At 43.2% G+C, this 12,194-nt stretch overlaps 1 protein-coding gene across 1 annotated transcript in view; it reads left to right on the top strand.

The window, feature by feature from the left end:
- Positions 1–1,420: 1,420 nt before the first annotated feature.
- LOC148001960 (uncharacterized) overlaps positions 1,421–12,194 on the top strand; it is a 153,642-nt gene continuing 142,868 nt past the window's right edge. The window contains exon 1 of the transcript XR_015634440.1: positions 1,421–1,503. The gene's annotated coding sequence lies outside the window, so the exon portion shown is untranslated. The remainder of the gene's footprint in view (positions 1,504–12,194) is intronic.

The raw sequence follows: 12,194 nt of genomic DNA, 5'->3' as shown, positions 1-12,194 counted from the left end.
GGTGCCACTCCCCGGGCTGAGTACAAACCATTAAAGTGGTTGGGTTCAGCCTGAAAGGTAAAAGTTTTATAGTTGCCCCTCTAGACACAAAGTTTAGAGCAGAAAAAAAAAACAAAAAAAAACAAAAAAAAAAAAAACAGGTTAGGTCCCAGAACTGTATGTTCCAAGAAGCCTCTCCTAGGGCTATAGAATGGATAATTACATTGGCCAGCTCAACAGCTTTCTCCCAGAAACTAGCTGACCATAAATCTTAGAGAACAATCTTGAGAAGCAGGAAACAACTTCTCCTAGGAACTAGCGGACCATGAAGTTAAACAATCTGAGAAGTAGGAGACAGCTTCTCCTAGGAAACAATCTTGGGGGACAGAGAGTTCTTCCTTGTGATTTTTCACTGTTATTCTACACACTTTCCAATGACACCATCCCTGCCCCTCGAGTTGTGGTTTCTCCCTTTAAATACCTCTTCTCCCAGCCTCTCGGGGTCGAACTCCACTGCCCCTGCGTGGGATACGAGTCTCGACCCCAGTGCACTGGTTGCTATCCATAAACCTCATGTGATTACAACAAGGACGGTCTTGTGTGAGTTCTTGGGGGGTTGCGTCATCCCGAGACTTGAGTGAGGGTCTCACCACTCCGGGGGTCTTTCATTTGGGGGCTCGTCCGGGATGGGTGACCACCCTCGTCTCCAAAGACCCACTTGGAGGTGAGATAGCATGTGTGTCTTTGTCTGTGTCTGAGTTTTGTGCCAGCTAAATTCTGGGTCTGTATTTGCTACTCTGGGTCTGTATTTGCTCGCGAGTTCTGGAGTTCTGCTTTTGCAGTCACTCCCATCTCGGGCTGAGAGGGAGGCTCGTGTCTCAGGAGAGAAGCAAGTGTGAGCGGTAGACGTGCCTGGGGCTCACTGATTGCACTGCCCTGGGAGATGTCCCAGGAGGTGAGGAGGGACCCCAGGGACACCTGGCAGATTCCCATCTGGGTGCTTGTGAGGATTCGGTGATTCTCCTGGATTGGAGAAAAGACCTGCCCTACCGGCCATCTGTATTTCCAGAGTGGTTTTTGTCTGTGTGTCTTAGGTCTTTGTTTTGTGTTACCACTAAATTGAACACACAACTTGTCAGTTGAGATTCTGGTTGGGAAAGAGGAGTGATGTGGAATCCGCTCCCCTTCATCTGTTTTTGGTGAGCTCACAGAAGCTCCTATCTGAATCAGTTCGGTTTTGTGGTAATCTTGCTGCGGCCACTTGTCTTTTGTTTTTGTGCACACTTCTGTTTTTTTTTGTCTGTTAATCTTTTGATTGTCTTTCTGTGTGACTGAATGCTTTTGTCCTTTTTGGCGGACCTCTATTTTCTGGACTCTCTTCTTGTTTTCTCACCATCCCACTTGAGATGCTTGTTAATAGCTGTTACAGGAAATACAAAATCCTACTAGAGGCCAGAAAAAAAAATGTTCCAGACATGGATGTAAGACCCTAACTTCTGCCTGTTGGATTCAATATGCCTGAAGGTAGGGAGTGCTCCGGGTCTGCCCCCAGGCTCCAAAGGTGGGTCTCCGAGGGGCTAAAAAATGCCCCACCAATCTGTCTATGATAAGGAAAATATATGAAGAGAAAGTTACAGAAATTTAAAGGGTTAAGAAGTTAGAGAGCTAAAGAGAGATAAAAGACAAGAGAGGAACATATACTGGCCACAGTAGTTAGGGAACCTAAGAAGACAGTACTTGACAACAGAAGAGAATTCCTGGCTAAAGATCAGTGTGCCTAATACAAAGAAAAAGGACACTGGGTCAGAGACTGCCACAGAAAGAATAAGAGGGGCCACTGGAGAGCCTCTTGGTCCTAGAGTGCTGGCTATGCGCAGAGATAGAAAAGAAGTCTGCCCAGTTGTTTTATGGATACAGAGACCCAACGCTCTGTGCTCCTATGCCCCAGTGGGCCAGTATCCAAAGACCTTGGGTACAGGGGGCTACTGACAACAAACAATACTTATGTACTACCTGAAGAACAGTGGACCTTGGCGTGGGCCGGGTAACCCACTAGCTCATGGTCATCCCTGACTGCCCCTATCCCTTGCTCATGAAAAATTTGCTCTCCAAGATGGCTTGTGTGGGCTAAAATGTCTGGGTGAGGCCATGTATATGCATATCTGTAGACTGTATATGTGGAGCTTAAGACTGTCTCAGTGCACCAGTACCTGATGCTGGGAGATGTGTGGCTTAGTGCTGTTCTGCCTAGAACCCATCACTCCTGCCAGCCGGGCACTAACAACTGTCACCCAATCCAGGGTGATAGAGTGGCTGATGTTTTGCCTCTGAATAAAACGTCCCAAAAGATGGGACCACTGGTCAGCTGCCATGGAATAGATTCTCCACCGGTTCGGGGCAATCTGGTCACCTTGCTGCCCAATCCTGACCCGGAGCCTAGCATGAGTATCAAGTAGTGGCAGAAGCCAATGGGGGGGGAGACCTCTGCGACTGGCTGATTGATCCCTGCTGAAAGCCGAGGCTACCTTGTCTACCGATGGAAACAGTTCTCTTCATAAAGGTCAGAGATAAGTACATGCTACAATGAAGGACAACACAAATGTCATCTGGGATGGACAAACCTCTACCCCCCAGCACATCAGAGCCACAGATGCCTTACAGTGTCTTGGATGCCCTGATGAAGCCAACAACTGAGAGTATTATTCATTGCCCAGGACATCAGGAAAGAAGAGATTCAGTGACATGGGACAGTAACAAAACAGATAAAGTGGCTCGGGTAATGGCTATGCAGGATCCTATCCTGGTTACAGGCCTACAAGAGACAGCCACTGTGAACTGGGATTAGACTAAGGGATGGCCTCACTTAGAATGTACAACAGAAGAAAAGGCCCAAATTGCTTATATCCTAGTGTTTGTAGATACCTTTCCAGGTATAGATAAAAGCTTTCCTCACCAAACAAGAGATGGCCTCGATAGTCATCCAGAAGATACTGGAAGAAATCTTCCCCTGATTTGGAATGCCCAAGGTAATCCGGTCAGACAATGGCCCTACATTCATTGCCAAGCTAAGCCAGGGTGTGGCCAAGTATTTAGAGTTCGATTAAAAATTACATTATATCTACAGACCTCAAAGTTCAAGACAGATAGAAAAAATAGATAAAGCTCTAAAAGAGACCCTGACCAAATTAACCATGGAGACTTGTACAGACTGGGTGATACTCCTTCCCTCTTGCTCTCTTCAGAGCAAGAAATCTCCCTTCTAGTTTCAGCTTAACCCCCTTTGAGATCTTATATGGGGCCTCAGCTCCTCTGACTGTATTAGATGATGTTACTGAGCCAACATTTCATAGTAATAATGATTTGTATACCAGGCTAAAGACCTACAGCTGATACAGAAAGAAATCTGCTCACAGCTGGCAGCAGCCTATGCCCCGGGGACCCCCCGAGACATCTCATCAGTTCCAGGTCAGAGACTGCAGCTACATACAATGACACCGAGCCCAGACACTCGGGCCTCGCTGGAAAGGACCGTACCTGGTACTGCTGACCACCCTGACAGCTGTCAAGTCTCAGCCTTCACTAGCCACATACTAGCCGTTGGGGCTGAGAGCTGGGACCTAGAGAGACACTCAGATCTTCAAAAAGCTCCCTAGACTTACACATCAGAGATGGTTCGAGAGCTGGTTTAGTAGATCTCCTTAGATGACTACTCTGATATCTTCCCTTATGGGACCCTTCTTAATTTTGCTTCTGTTTTCGATTATAGGTCCCTGTGTGTTAAATAAGCTAGTTACCTTTATTAAAAAAAAGAGGAGTACTGTTCAGATTTTGATGTTACGTCAACAATATCATGTTTTACAAGGTTAAAAAATATTATAAAGATACAAAAATTTAGTTCTAAGATTAGAACTAGCCACTAGAAGAAGTAGGGAATGAAAGGTAAATGTTTTAAATTTGCCCCCCTAGACACAAAGTTTAGAGCAGAAAAAAAAAAAAACAAAAAAAAAAAAAAAACAGGTTAGGCCCCAGAATTGTATGTTCCAAGAAGCCTCTCCTAGGGCTATAGAATGGATAATTACATTGGCCAGCTCAACAGCTTTCTCCCAGAAACTAGCTGACCATAAATCTTAGAGAACAATCTTGAGAAGCAGGAAACAACTTCTCCTAGGAACTAGCAGAGCATGAAGTTAAGCAATCTGAGAAGTAGGAGACAGCTTCTCCTAGGAAACAATCTTGGGGGACAGAGAGTTCTTCCTTGTGATTTTTCACTGTTATTCTACACACTTTCCAATGACACCATCCCTGCCCCTCGAGTTGTGGTTTCTCCCCTAAATACCTCTTCTCCCAGCCTCTCGGGGTCGAACTCCACTGCCCCTGCGTGGGATACGAGTCTCGACCCCAGTGCACTGGTTGCTATCGATAAACCTCATGTGATTACAAGGACGGTCTTGTGTGAGTTCTTCGGGGGTTGCGTCACCCCAAGACTTGAGTGAGGGTCTCCCCACTCCTGGGGTCTTTCAAGCCAATATGGAGGAAAAGTGAGTGGAGCTCAGAAGCCAAAGGGGGATGAAGTTTGTGACATCTGAGCCATTGTGATGCTAGAGCCACATAGCTCGGTTTAAGTCAGTTCCTGATTTGTCATACAGTACAGATGGGTAAGAGAATTAAAGCTGAGTAGCACTTGTGTGTGTGTGTGTGTGTGTGTGTGTGTGTGTGTGTGTGTGTGTATGTGCGCACACTTGTGTGTGCACATCTGTGTGTATATGTGTGTGTGCATGTTTGTGTGTCTCTGTGTCTATGTGTTTGTGCATGAGTGTGTTTGTGTGTGCATGTGTGTGTGAATGTCTGTGTCTGTGCATGTGTGTGTGTCAGTGTATGCATGTGTGTGCATGTGTGTTTGCATCTGTGTGTGCATGTGTGTGTACATATGTGTGCATGTGTTGTCTGTGCATGTGTGTGTCTGTGCATGTGTGTGCACGTGTGTGGATGTGTGTGTCTGTGTGTGTTAGTCCTACACTTTTGTCATGTGGTGATAGTGTATCACCATAATCCGATGAAACCTGTCACAATGACCTCTGTCCTGTGACCCTTATAAAAGGGTCTGACGTCCTCTGTCCACATTCCTGGGTTTTGTGTCTCTCTGACCTTTAAGAACTTGTTAAGTGTGAAAATGTCAGATGTAGTCTCACATGTTTGCGTTTGTCTGTGCTCCAGCTCGTGTTTGGGATAGATGTGGAGAAGATTTGCGGTGACCTTGAACCACCTTTTGCTCATCTCTCAGATAAGAACCCTGGCTCCCACCCTTGTGCTCATAGATGCTTTTAGTCTTTGGACCCTGATTAGAGACATTTTACACACTAGACAAGAGAGAAAATGAGTTTGAGAAAAACAGTCCTCTGGACTCTCCACAAATGCTTTGGTGAAAGAAGGAAAATGAGCTTAAGCTTTTTTGGAGCTCTCCTGGGGACAGAAGTAGGTGGGAAACCTCTTGCCTCCTTGCTTTCTCCTTTTGGAGAAGTGCTTATGTCTGGCTCTGGGTCCTTTAAGTAGGATATCTGGGACCTTTTGGTGGGACACCATCTAGCTCCTTCCCTCTATATCTATTGTCTCTCCTTCGTGTTCCAAGCTGTCCATGTATGTCAGTTTATGGCTGGGTTTTGCTTCTAGTTGCTTGAATGTTTTCTGTTTCATGTTTAAAAGGAAAAAAAAAATGGTTGAAACTCTAAATGCTGGTTGATTCCTCCCTTGATTTAGTTTTAAGTCCTTTCAAGAAAGGAACAAATAAATAAAAAGCAGTTTAAATTGACCTTTGAAGACCTGCATCATAGATAACTGGTTATCTCTGATGTCAACAGTCATGCATGTCTCTGACTGGATCTGGCATCAATGGAGGAATGTAGCTTGGAGCCTAGGTCTGTCCACTAGGGAAGCTCCCCAGGGGGCTGGCTAAATGTTTACACTAGCTGATCTTAAAGGTGCCAGCACCTTCAAAGCTTCTATGGTAATGGAGCTGTTAGCTGTTTCTCTTTGAAAATCTTTGAAATCTTTGACTGTGATTATTGGATTCAACACGTAACAAGGTGCTTCTTAAAAGAAAATGACAGCTAGAAAAAGTAAAAATGGTGTTTGATCTAAATACTATAGATATGTATTGTCACTTCATTTTTTTTCTGTTTGGTTTTCAATGTATAATGCGCTCTACATGTCTTGGCTATAGGTTACTGGCTTTTAAGTTACTGGGTATGGTTAAAAATTTGTAACATTGGAAACAGAAAGTTGGCTTAAAACTGGAGTCATTCTAGACAACATGTGGCATGAGCCAACCAAGGGAAACAGGTCTAGATTGGGATAATATTTTAATAGAACTCTTATCATAGAAACCATACTTATAAAAGAATTTAGGGCAATTTCTCTTTGGTGAGGTATTAGAGCCTGCACCATTGTTCGTTCATATGCAAGACTTGGCAGTCAAACTTTATAGCACGAGGAATGGATTTGGAGTTTTAGAGAATAGATTGTTTGTTGGAAGGTGAGTTTTGCTTTCCAAAGTTATGGCTGTGCCCTTGTGTTACAAGGGAAACTTAAAGATTGTGGTTAATGATTGCCAGTGTTACACTGACTACAGTTTACAGTTCGGTCACAAAGAGACGCGGGATTCTAACTCACACACATTTGCAATTAAGGAAAAATCAAATAGGTGGAGATTGTTACGAAGGGTTGATGAGGCTATGGAACTTATAAAAGCATTACAGCCTGGTTGCTTACTCCAACTGATATTTCAAGAAATACGTATAGAATTATTATAGGTTTAAGAGATTGTTTTTATGCTGTTTCTTTGTACTCTGGGGTTGTTATGAAATATTTCGTTATTGTGTATTCTTGGGTGTTGTTTGCCTTGACCATACATTTGTATGCCTTTTTGAAAAAAAAAAATGTATTTATTTTGATGAATTTTTCTTTGACTGACTTTTGTCTGTGGTCCCCCTGCATGCAGTTCCCTCAGTGGCCAGCGGAGGGCTCTAGATACCCTGTTACATATGATGGTTAAGCACACTATAGGTCCTCTGACTGAGCAGCAGATTTTGCATTGGGTTCTGGTGTTTATGACCTGGAGTTTGCCTCTCCCCTATGTTTATCTCTGGTGTTAACTGTCATTCATGTCTCTGACTGGATTCAGCCTCACTGGAGGAATGTAGAGCTCTGTGAGCTGGGTGACAGCTTGTCTCCTGGGAGTCAGGTAGTACTGTCTCTGTTTAGGGTGGGCCTCCTGTGTCTCTGGTTAGAGCAGGCCTCCAGGGTCCCTGGAGTACAAACCAACAGGCCTCAGAGAAATTTGAGAGAGTCTGTACTATTATTTTCTATCTTCCCTTCACAATTCCTACATCTTTAATAGAGTACAGAGTTGGTAACTATGAATTATATTTCCTAGGTTTCTCTCAAACCAAGAGTTTGCATGTGACTAACTTCTAGCCAGAAACACATGAACAGAGTCCGTAGGCAAAATGTCTGCAATTTTCTTCTTTATGTTTACCCTCCCTAGTACTAGGACCAAATTCCTATATTCTTTTTTTTTTTTTCTATTTTTCAGAGCTGGGGACCGAACCCAGGGCCTTGCGCTTGTTAGGCAAACGCTCTACCACTGAGCTAAATCCCCAACCCCAAATTCCTATATTCTTAAAGATAGTTGCTTTATTCAATATCAAGAATGTATGTGTAAGTAAAAGCCATATACAGCAAACCAGTTGCTAACATTAAACTAAATGGAGAGAAACTTGAAGCAATCCCACTAAAATCAGGGACTAAACAAGGCTTCCCACTGTCTCCCTACTTATTCAATACAGTTCTTGAAGTTCTAGCTAGAGCAATCAGACAACAAAAGGAAATCAAGGGGATTCAGACTGGTAAAGAAGAAGTATAAATATCACTATTTGGAGATGATATGATAGTATATTTAAGTGATCCCAAAAGTTCCACCAGGGAACTACTAAAGCTGATAAACAATTTCAGCAAAGTGGCTGGGTATAAAATTAATTCAAATAAATCAGTAGCCTTCCTCTACACAAAAGAGAAACTAGCCAAGAAAGAAATTAGGGAAACGACACACTTCATAATAGACTATAAATGACAATATAAATAATAGACAATATAAAGTACTTCAGTGTGACTTTAACAAGCAAGTGAAAGATCTGTACAATAGGAACTTCAAGACTCTGAAGAAAGAAATTGAAGAAGACCTCAGAAGATGGAAAGATCTCCCATGCTCATGGATTGGCAGGATTAATATAGCAAAAATGGCCATTTTACCAAAAGCGATCTACAGATTCAATGCAATCGCCATCAAAATACCAATCCAATTCTTCAAAGAGTTAGACAGAACAATTTGCAAATTCATCTAGAATAACAAAAAACCCAGGATAGCTAAAACTATTCTCAACAATAAAAGGAGTTCAGGGGGAATCACTATCCCTGAACTCAAGCAATATTACAGAGCAATATTGAAAAAAACTGCATGGTATTGGTATAGAGACAGACAGATAGAGCAATGGAACAGAATTGAAGACACAGAAATGAACCCACACACCTATGGGCACCTGATTTTTGACAAAGGACCCAAAACCATTCAATGGAAAAAAGATAGCATTTTCAGCAAATGGTGCTGGTTCAACTGGAGGTCAACAATGTAGAAGAATGCAGATCGATCCATGCTTATCACCCTGTATAAAACTTAAGTCCAAGTGGATCAAGGACCTCCACATCAAACCAGATACACTCAAACTAATAGAACAAAAACTAGGGCAGCATGTCGAACACATGGGCACTGGAAAAAATTTCCTGAACAAAACACCAATGGCTTATACTCTAAGATCAAGAATCGACAAATGGGATCTCATAAAACTGCAAAGCTTTTGTAAGGCAAAAGACACAGTAGTTAGGACAAAACGACAACCAACAGATTGGGAAAAGATCTTTACCAATCCTACAAGAAATAGAGGACATATATCCAAAATATACAAAGAACTCAAGAAGTTAGACCACAGGGAGACAAATAACCCTATTAAAAAATGGGGTTCAGAACTAAACAAAGAATTCACAGCTGAGGAATTCCGAATTGCTGAGAAACACCTAAAGAAATGTTCAACATCTTTATTCATATCGGAAATGCAAATCAAAACAGCCCTGAGATTTCACCTCACACCAGTGAGAATGGCTAAGATCAAAACTCAGGTGACAACAAATGCTGGCGAGGGTGTGGAGAAAGAGGAACACTCCTCCATTGTTGGTGGAATTGCAGACTGGTCAAACCATTCTGGAAATCAGTCTGGAGGTTCCTCAGAAAATTGGACATTGAACTACCTGAGGATCCAGCTATACCTCTCTGGGGCATATACCCACAAGATGCCCCAACATATAAAACAGACACCTGCTCAACTATATTCATAGCAGCTTTATTTATAATAGCCAAGAACTTGAAGGGGCTCGAGACCGCTTATGAACAACAATGCCAAGCAACTAGAGCTTACAGGGACTAAGCCACTACCTAAAGACTATACATGGACCGACCCTGGACTCTGACCTCATAGGTAGCAATGAATATCCAAGTAAGATCAAAAGTGGAAGGGGAAGCCCTTGGTCCTGCTAAGACTGAACCCCCAATGAACGTGATTGTTGGGGGGAGGGTGCCAAAGGGGCGAGGTTGGGGAGGGGAACACCCATAAAGAAGGGGTCAGGGAGGGATTAGGGGGATGTTTGCCCGGAAACCGGGAAAGGGAATAACATTCGTAATGTAAATACAAAATACTCAAGTTAATAATAATAATAAAAAAAGAATGTATGTTCAATGTGTCAACATCTGGTGTTGGGGATTGTCTCATTTTGTCCCCCCAAAGCCTCACTTCTAGACCTGAGTGCCCCTGTGGGCTTCAACTGATAATAAAGAGTTGCCATAGCCAATGGCTGAGCAGAAAGTAAGAAAGACAGGTCAAGGGATTGGGAGGGAGGAGAGTATGAACAGAGTCACCATGATCCAGAGTTAGAAGGATCAGATAAAAGAGCTACATGAGAGAAAGCAGCCTATGATGTAGGTAGAAGGGAATAGGACCCTATTGGGGGAGTGGGGTGTTTCCCATAAGGTAACAGGGCAGCAAAGATAAAACATACATTTAAAGGTGTGAAACCTGGGATGCTGGGTGGAAGGGAGATGTATGGTAGCTGTCAGGAGAATTAGAATTGTGTCTTTCATTCTCGGAACCAGAGAACTCTTGAGCAGGTGCCATGACTGTACTAAGGAGCCAAAGTTGTTTGATTAATTCACTGGTACAGTCTGGTACATTTAGGTCCCAAGTGAGGGTCGCATTACCCTGGACACGGGTTACACAGCTCAGTTAGCCAATAAACAGTTTATTCAGTTTCAACTTCTTTTAAATGCAAAGCATGATAAAAGTTTTCCACCATTTCTAGTTTTCACCAGCTGCTATTTCTCTAGCAATAGCACATCTTGGATCAAAGTGACCCAAACCTCCTTGCAGACTGAGAAATCTGTCAGCAGCCCAACTCTTAGATGTGTTAGAGGTGCTGCTGTCTAATTAAGCTATAAACAAAGTTACTTTCTCATTAGAAAATGACCATGAAGTCCACGTCCTCAGGTTCGCAGCTTATTTGGGAGACAGAGCACCAGGATCCTCTGCTTGAGGAAGTTTCCTTCTCTGTATCTCAGTGTGCTGAGAGTGACCGAACCACCCGAGGGTGCCCTGCAGCTGGCAAGCTAGGAGCAGTCGCCTCACGGCATTTCTCTAAATTAAAGAAAAATAGTGTCAACCCTAATCCCTAGAGAATGGCCAAGCAGACAGAGGGACCTGTGGTCCTGAATAGCCAGAGAAATGCTGCCCTCTGTGGATTGGCTGCCTACTTTTGGACTATCACAGGCAAGGGAAAACTCTCAATATTTGCACCAGATCCAGTCTTTTTCAATAGTTTGGCCTGTGCCCTAATTAACTTAAAAACACTTAATAATTTTAGTATTAATAATTTATTCCACATTTCAGCTACATAATTCAGTCTGTGCCTAAAATGGGAAAAATGAAAGGAAGTAAATTCTTAGTAATCTCAGATGTAAGAGTCAGGGACTTTAGAGAATTAGCCAGCCTTTGTTGGATAACTAAACCTTCAAGAAGTTCCTCTTAAACCTTGAGTGTAACCAAGCAAGACTGAGCCAGAAAGCAACATTCTGGTTCACTTTTATACTAGACTCAAGGACAATCATATACGTACACACATCAATCACAGACATTTTCTTCTGTCCTCTCCTGCTCACATGGAAAGCAATGGAGCCAGAAACTCAGATGATAAACTTCAGTCCAAACACAAGAAGCCAATTAAAATAACAACAACAATAAAGAAACTGGTTTGGTGGCACACACCTTTGCTGGGGGGACAGAGACTCCATATCCTCCCTAGCCAGCCAGACGGGCTGACCTGTCCTATTCCTAGTCAAATGAAAACTCCCATTTTATAAAAACTGGTGGATGGCACCTGAAGAGTAAACCCCAAGGTTGTCCTCTGGCCTGGACACATGCAAGCTCACATATGCAGAGCCACAGGACCACACGAGCCTGTAAAAGGTTTTTCATGAGCCAGGAAGATAGCTCAATGGCTAAAGGTTCTTTTGTGGCCAAGCCTGACATAATCAGTTCACTACCTGGGACCTACACAGAAACCTGACTCCTACCAGATGGCCCTGACCTCCATGCTTTGAGGTTTGGTCTGTTGATATGTATTGTAATGCTAACTGCAGGCCTCCATGGCCTGATTGTCCCAGAGACAAGAGAGTCCACATGTAGACCCAAGTGATACTATGTAAACTTGTGTCCCCAAATTATTTCTGATAGATGAATAAGGATTCCAACAGTCAACAGCTGCGCACAGGCAGGGTTTAGCATCCCAGGACTTCAGGCATCCAAGAAGAACCATGAGTAATAAAGAAGGTGAAGGGAGGAGGAAGCCGCCATGGGTCAGGTGGGTTGGCTAATTGGAGTTAAGAGCAGCTCAGATGAAACACAGCAAATTATATAGTGGAATTATTAGCATTGAAACAGACATAACAGCCAGAGGATCAATGGCTTCCCAGCTCCTGTGCTGATTAAGGCTTAATGTAAATATGAAGCTTGTGGGTGTCTTTTATCTGGGAACTAAGTGTTCAGAGGCAGGGGAGAAAACCT

This window comes from Rattus norvegicus, chromosome 12, assembly GCF_021556685.1.
Source record: "Rattus norvegicus strain SHRSP/BbbUtx chromosome 12, alternate assembly SHRSP_T2T, whole genome shotgun sequence".
NCBI lineage: Eukaryota > Metazoa > Chordata > Mammalia > Rodentia > Muridae > Rattus > Rattus norvegicus.
Note: the sequence above shows the minus strand (reverse complement) of the source record. Positions and strands in the feature narration are given on the sequence as shown.